Here is an 8077-nt window from a genome sequence, read left to right on the forward strand (position 1 = left end):
AGCCATTCTTTGGAACAGGGACTCTATCACTGAGCTTGCTCTAATCCGCAGAGATACTATGTCGAATTAAAATTCAATAGAATCTACTAATCTTGGAAGATAACACACTAGAAATCTTTTTTTTTTTAAACAGAGGGAAGAAACTATCAGGATCTACTCCACCCCAGCTGTCAAGATTATCAAGAATTTTCTTAACACCCTTAGAGCAAAATGCAAATTTTGCAAGTATAGGTTCAGGATGACAAATATCACAGAGAGAGACATCTTCAGCTTATTGCTTAGCTTCAAAGGCTCGATAAGGCAGTTCAACCTTTTCCCTAGGGCCAGTAACCAATTTACCATCATCTGTTAGTGGTGGAATAGAAAATGAGCCCAGCCCAAAGATATCTGATGCCATATTGATCCACCACCGATGAGGCTGAGATTTCCTTCGATCTTTCTCTTTAAGAAATTATTGCAATTCTCGCAGCTATGTGGTAAATTCTATTCACAGCACAGCGAGATTCACAAATTATGGTGTAATTTTCATTTGAACGACTTCTTCTCCATGTGTTGAATTTGGTCTGTTTGTCATAGTAAACTCGTCTACATGTATCATCGAACCATGGCTGGTCATTTGTCCTTAATTTGATGACCTTTCTAAGGGAATACCTTATTAAAATAGCCATCAACATGTCATTCAGCCTCTTGGGATCTAAATCTGATATAGCATCTGAAATACTAAGTGCATGAAAAGCTTCATTAATGCGATCCTAATTGGTTTTAGATTTCAGCCATACCATTTTTCCTGTGGTGGTATAAGTAATATACTGATTGACAGATATGTCCATCTCAATGGCGCAATAATCTAAAGTGCCTATATATTAACAGACAGGGACTTCACAATAGCTGGAACATCTGTGAATATGAGATCTAATCTATTACCAGAAATATACTTTGGTCCCTCAATTAGCTGTACAAAAACGGAGGATACACAGAACTCAAGAACAGACCGGTCATGTTGATCTGTGGAATTTGAATGAAGCCACTCCCTGTGCTTTGCATTCCAGTCTCTATAAATAACGAATAAAACTTTTGAATCCTATGAAACGAAGAACTTCGGCAACCATACTCCAAGTTTTTTTTTTTAATAAATAGGTCGCCCGGACTTAGTTTATACATCCATACCTTGAGCATGTGGGATGTTACGACAATAAATAAAGTCAAGGCCACCAAACCCTGGGATTTAAAACTCAACCCTTGACTCGTTACTACTTACAGATAAAAAAATCAAATTGTAGTTGCGAGCACAAGTCTGGAGATCAGGAAAATTTTATCTTAAGCCCAGGTATTTGAGTAAAGTGCTCTACAATTATTTTTGTAGTGATTAGTAGCAGGACCACAGTTCAGATCAATGTGTCCCGACAGAATTAAAATAAAAAAAGAAATATCATGATATTATTCAGCTGTTGAAAGAAATTCCTGATTACTGAAATTTACTCTCTTTCAAGAAATATCTTTGAAAATAAATAGCTTTTATATATATCAATTTTCAGTAATACGACAAAACAGCAAAACATAAGTGACCATTGTAAATAAATCAATATCCAACACTCATAGATAATAATTAACAGTGATATATATATATATATATATATATATATATATATATATATATATATATATATATATATATATATATATATATATATGTTTGTATAACTGATTCACGAAAGTATGGAACGTAATGAATATATTAAGGCCTAGCAACAATTCTGTTGTTTCTATTTTCCTTCATTCATTTGTCATTTCTCTCTCTCTCTCTATCTATCTCTATATAATATATATATATCTATCTATATATATATATATATATATATATATATATATATATATATATATATATATATATATATATATATATATATATATATATATATATATATATATATATACAGTATATATAAATATATATATATATATATATTCCACATATATATATATAATATATAATAGCATATATATATATAATGGATATATATATATATATATATATATATATTACTAATAAAATAAAAGGCAAAGTATATATATATATATATATATATATATATATATATATATATATATATATATATATATATATATATATATATATATATATATATATATATATATATATATATATATATATATATATATATATATATATATATATATATATATATTAATTTAAAATAAAAAGGCAAAGTACCTCATGACTGGGGAAACTATTCACTTAGAAAGAGTACCTTAAGACACTGAAAAATCGTAGATATAAAAATATTCCATAGTTTTATGAAATGAAGCATACCCCTCTTGGTTATTAAAAAAAGAATAAAAGTACTCAGTTACCTGAAGTATCTTGAAAAGGAAGACCTCATTAACTTGAAGTGGTTTTTCCCGTTAATTAACAGAAGTGTTTGGACTCATTATCAAACAAAGTCACAGAAAGTCCCCAGAAATCAAGAACGAGAGATTCTGTTTCGAATCGAAATGAAAAAAATATCTATTTTCCCGAGGCCTTGTGTTTTGTGGTCTGCTTAACTTCCATTTACCTGGAAAGCCTAGAACGTTTCCTTATATAAAAAAAATCTATGCTCGAAGAAATGTATAATAAGATAAGAATAAGAATATTTTTTTCTGTTTAGGCTTATCTGTTCTCTCCCAGCCCAACAGTTCACACACACTTGGACGCGAATAATTATATAAATCAGGTAAATCCCACATGACAGGTCAGAGGGAGATTTGCCCATAAGTAATAGATATTTAGTACAATATCAATGACACATTCCTGGTTCCTGATACTTATAAATGATGCTGAAATATATGCAAAGAATTAAAACAATTATCAGTTATCATTCTGGCACAAGTTTCATTAATATACTTACTATTAATGATATTAAACAAAGTAAGAATACCTTCGTCCATGGTATCTGTATGCATTATAGCTCTCTCTCTCTCTCTCTCTCTCTCTCTCTCTCTCTCTCTCTCTCTCTCTCTCTCTCTCTCTCTCTCTCCTATTTACTTATGTGCCTATCGATCTATGCCCTATTAAGCTCTTACCGGAAAAGTATGTTTTATGGATCTATAGTTTATATTTTTGTAGCTTTTGCTTTAAGATTTGATAGACATTTCTCTTTCTTTCTGCCATTCTCTGTGTCGGAAAAGAAATTAATGGTTATTAGTAATAGATAACTTCATTTCCTTTGACATTTACGCTTTCCCACAGGACTAAATTAATGCTGATTATGGTGCCTGCCTGTTTGCTTTGAGCCTTTTTGGGGATTCTGGGTGTTGCATTTTAATCTCTCTCTCTCTCTCTCTCTCTCTCTCTCTCTCTCTCTCTCTCTCTCCTGTCTCTCCTGACGAGGAACCCTTAATAGGCAAACAAAATGACTTGTTAGAGAGCATGCCTCTTCCAGAGCAGCACAGAATGGAATAAATCAATTAGCACTAAGAATAAAGCCAGGAGTTTATTCTGCTCTGGCAATAAATATCCAAGACAACAAACTCCACAAAAATATGAAATCATAGATAAATAATTTTTACTAGCAAATTTCCTTTCTGACATGAAGGGTGAGCTAGTTTCCATCATAATCATATCGCCGACTTAGTGACAGTTTCTCTCAAAAGTTAATCATAAACACACATAAGCGTAATGGTGAAAATATAGGTCTTCCAAACTTAAGCCAAGGTTTACTTTCCATGTGGATAAAAAAATATCCTTTTGAAACCAGGAAACAGAATAATGAGAGAAATGAAGCAAAAGGACAAATAAATGCTAACTGAGAAGACGAAACCGGGACTGATGTTAAAGATCAGTGGGAGAGTGAGAAGCAATGAAAATAAAACAAAGGATTTTCACCATTCAAAAAATATATATATCAATGTTATTCTGTTTATAAAATTCCAGGAGTAAAAAATGTTAATTATTCAAAACTATTAGCTTCAGTTTAATCAATCATTGACCTGCATCTTCCTCAAATCTCCATCTTCATTTCACGTAAAATATGGGAAAAGATGCATATTTCAGATTTTTTTTTTTTTTTTTTTTTTTTTTTTTAATTCTTTAGATGATCCTAATCACTGTGCAGCAGAAGGCAAGGTAGCAAACATATATCCTCTCACAAGTGATCTCATGCCAATCGTCACTCTTCGTTTCTACACAAGAGAAGAAGACTCGGGGAAACCGGAGCTGGTTGTCATTGCCGGCCCTCCAATATCCTCAAAAGCCTCGAAATTGCTTCACACGTTCCGTTAGTTTTCTGAGGAACACAGCTGCATCATCAATCCCCATTTAAAAATAATCCCTCATGTTAGATAAAACCTTGAAATTCAACTTAACCACTGTTTTCACATATCTTGTGTTAGAATGCACTTTACCCCGAAATTCAATTTTCTTAATGCGTTTCGGCATATTCCACGTAGAATATAGCCTATAGAGCAAGGAAACTGAAAATTCTAGAAACATGCAGATCCAACCAAAGTGTTCACTGTGTTAGCTAAAAGTGCCTGAAATATACATTCCATTGAAGTATCAGGAAAAGTGGATAGTTTCAATATACGAGCACTTCACTATTTACAGTTGAATTCAAGTCTGAAGCAAGGTATCGCTGCCATTGTACTTCAGGTTTTGTGCCTAAAAATCTTCTTCCAAAATTCCGCTCTTAAAATACGTTCTCGTGAGCGATTAACATAAAGCATTCATGTTCAGGCTACTGTCTTTAGACTCTCTCTCTCTCTCTCTCTCTCTCTCTCTCTCTCTCTCTCTCTCTCTCTCTCTCTCTCTCTCCTTTTATCCCTGGAATATCCCTAATTATTCTTAGTTCTTTCAGAATGTTGTTTTTATTCCATAATTTTGATGAATATGTTTATATCCTGCTGTCTTTTTTTTTCCTCTGTATTCTCTTCTTAAACAATAGAAAGCTGTACAGATAAGATTAGTCATCCTTAACCTATCATAAAGAGGAGGGAAAGTGAATATCCTGAACCTTTCCTTTTAACTTTATTTGTGTCGTCTACATGTTTTAAGAGCTTTGGAAAAGAAGCTTTGTCTTGCCATTTGTTTCTTTTAAAGGGGGAAGTCAGTTAGCACTAAGAAGTTATATAATCAAGTGTATTAAAAGTGAATAGTGTAGCTAATACAAAATAATAGGCAATAAAATTCGGTTTTTTCAGGTTTTCATCTCTCTCTCTCTCTCTCTCTCTCTCTCTCTCTCTCTCTCTCTCTCTCTCTCTCTCTCTCTCTCTTTTTACATTACTCCATTGTCCTGGATTCCAAGAATGATGAGGAATGGTCCACTTCTCTCCCCACCATTTGACTCATTTTATATTTCGTGCTCTTCGCTATATATCTCTTAAGTTCCGAAAGTCATATATCTTTGTGAAGAATGAGTCCCTAAATTACCGTAAGTATTTTAAAAGATTATCTATGACCCTTGAGTTGTCTTCAGCTGATTGATAATTTTTTTCTCTTGGGCTAAGAATAACTGAGGCTTAGAAGAAGTCAGTAAATGATATACGGGAGGAAAACTTTAAAAGAAAGAAAACACACTTCTTTCAATAATTGGACCTTTGTTAGTGACACAGCCACCTCATCATCCTGAGCGTCTTATGGGAAATTTTTAGCAATAGTTTTGGGAAACCATACAAAACTAGATGTAAGAAAACGATGCTTATGGGGAGCTACACCTATTTCATTACCTTCATAAAAAATTTGAAGATATATATAGATATATATATATATATATATATATATATATATATATATATATATATATATATATATATATATATATATATATATATATATATATATATATATAAATTATATCTTCCATCTTATACTTCTTTTTTCATTTCAAAGATATCAATGACCCTGGCACTAACGACACCAGGCAACAACTAATAAATCAGTCATTCATTTCTCATGTTACAAAATATTGAATTTTTACTTGTAAAAATAATGGACCTGGAATAAGAGACCAAACCATAATTAATTAAATGGATATATATATATATATATATATATATATATATATATATATATATATATATATATATATATATATATATATATATATATATATATACACATATATATATATATATATATATATATATATATATATATATATATATATATATATATATATATATATATATATATATATATATATATATATATATATAATTTTTATCTTATCACCGTGATTTATATACAATCATTAAGCTACTGACGCCGTTTGATACCCAATTCACGCTACTCTGGAAATATCCCCGAAGGGGAATTTTGAGTGATAAGAGTACTGGCTATGTGGTTTGACCGTCGACTGGAGTCGTTGGAGGATACTCTGTGTGGAGTGTTAGAGACACTTCAGTACTAATCCATTTATCATTTATAATTCCTTTCGGTGATATCCCTGATTATATATATATATGTATATATATATATATATATATATATATATATATATATATATATATATATATATATATATATATATATATATATATATATAAAAATATACGCTACTTTCAGAATATCACCGAAGGAGAATTATAAGTGATAATATAGTACATACCTTTGTGTTTGTGGCCTTGCTAATAGATAGAAAGATAATTGACCTAATAAAGGGGACCCCAAAAGTCCCTACTGGCAATACTTAAGCTCCCACTACACTGTTGTAGGTCTTTTCCTTTTCAAAATATCATCTGATCTTTTCCCACACGGCTGTCCACCTCCTCAGTTTCGACTTTCTATCATTTTCACACCTCTCAAGAGTATAAAGTCTATGGGTCATCCTCTAAATAGTCTAATGAGGAGACACCGTGATCTCGTGAACGTTCTTGATAATAATGAATATTTCAGTAAAAACTGAAAAGAAAAGTGATATTTTCCTCACACAGACGCTCACAGCCGGTTGCATAGATCCAATTCCTGATATTCAGATTTTAGCCGTCCTCTCTATTCATGCTTCTGATACCTGCGATTGTGGATATAGTCGTCCATTTCTCTGTTGTCCGTAGCATTGTTTGTCTCCTGTCACAAACCACAGATACAGCTGTATCTTTCTCCGACACCGTCAACGACAGACGAGAGGGAAGCTGTCCTATTGTGCCCTGACTCCATGATGGAGAGGACATTTGAAAGGACATCGCTTCTTTATTGCTCAAATTGTCTTCACCAGGCAGTCATGGGATATATGCATTCATCTATCTGTGTTGCTCTATTTGTTATCTTCATCCAGTCATGGAAAAGAATCTCTCTCTCTCTCTCTCTCTCTCTCTCTCTCTCCTCTCTCTTCTCTCTCTCTCTCTCTCAGTAAATGAGAAAACTTTAAAGGGCAAGCAAAAAAAAAAAAAAAAAAAAAAAACTCAGTTGAGAGCATGCCAAAATCACCTCTTTCATAATAGGTGAGGTGGTTTCCATGGCATTATAACGCCAACTTAAAGGTGATTTTTACTTAGAGGTTAAATATCTCATTAAAACTACATAATGAATATATTGGACAAGTTTCATAAAATTCCGCGCTTTCGTTCTTTGGATATCCAACTTACACACACGCGCACACACATACACAGTTATGCATGAGCAATAAAAGAATGAAAATACAGCTTACTAATAAATTAAGTTATGATTTATTTTTCCTGAGAGTAAGAAATCTTCTTTAGAAACAAAGTTCAGTGATAAATAGTGAAAATATTTTTTATTTAACGAAACTCTTAGAAGAGACCAGATGGCAAAATGGTCTATGAGAATTAGATGAAAAGAAGAGTAATTGCAAACGGATAAGGAAGGAGACTGGAGCGAAAGCTTCATAGTAGTAATGGACTAAAAACATCACCACCCAAAGAATTCATGTGTTATTAGTATCTTATTTTTCTCATTATATGGAAAAAAAGAAAGTACTGATTCTCCTCATCTTCTTCCAGCCTTCCTATTCTTCTAATGCTTAATGCGAAAAAAGAGCTGGGTAGATCGAGTTGTCGTAATGAAGGTTTATTTGAAAGAATGTTGAAAGAAGCGGAAATGATTTGAATGTACTTCATATTT

The sequence above is a fragment of the Macrobrachium rosenbergii genome, chromosome 46 (assembly GCF_040412425.1).
Source record: "Macrobrachium rosenbergii isolate ZJJX-2024 chromosome 46, ASM4041242v1, whole genome shotgun sequence".
Classification (NCBI taxonomy): Eukaryota; Metazoa; Arthropoda; class Malacostraca; order Decapoda; family Palaemonidae; genus Macrobrachium; species Macrobrachium rosenbergii.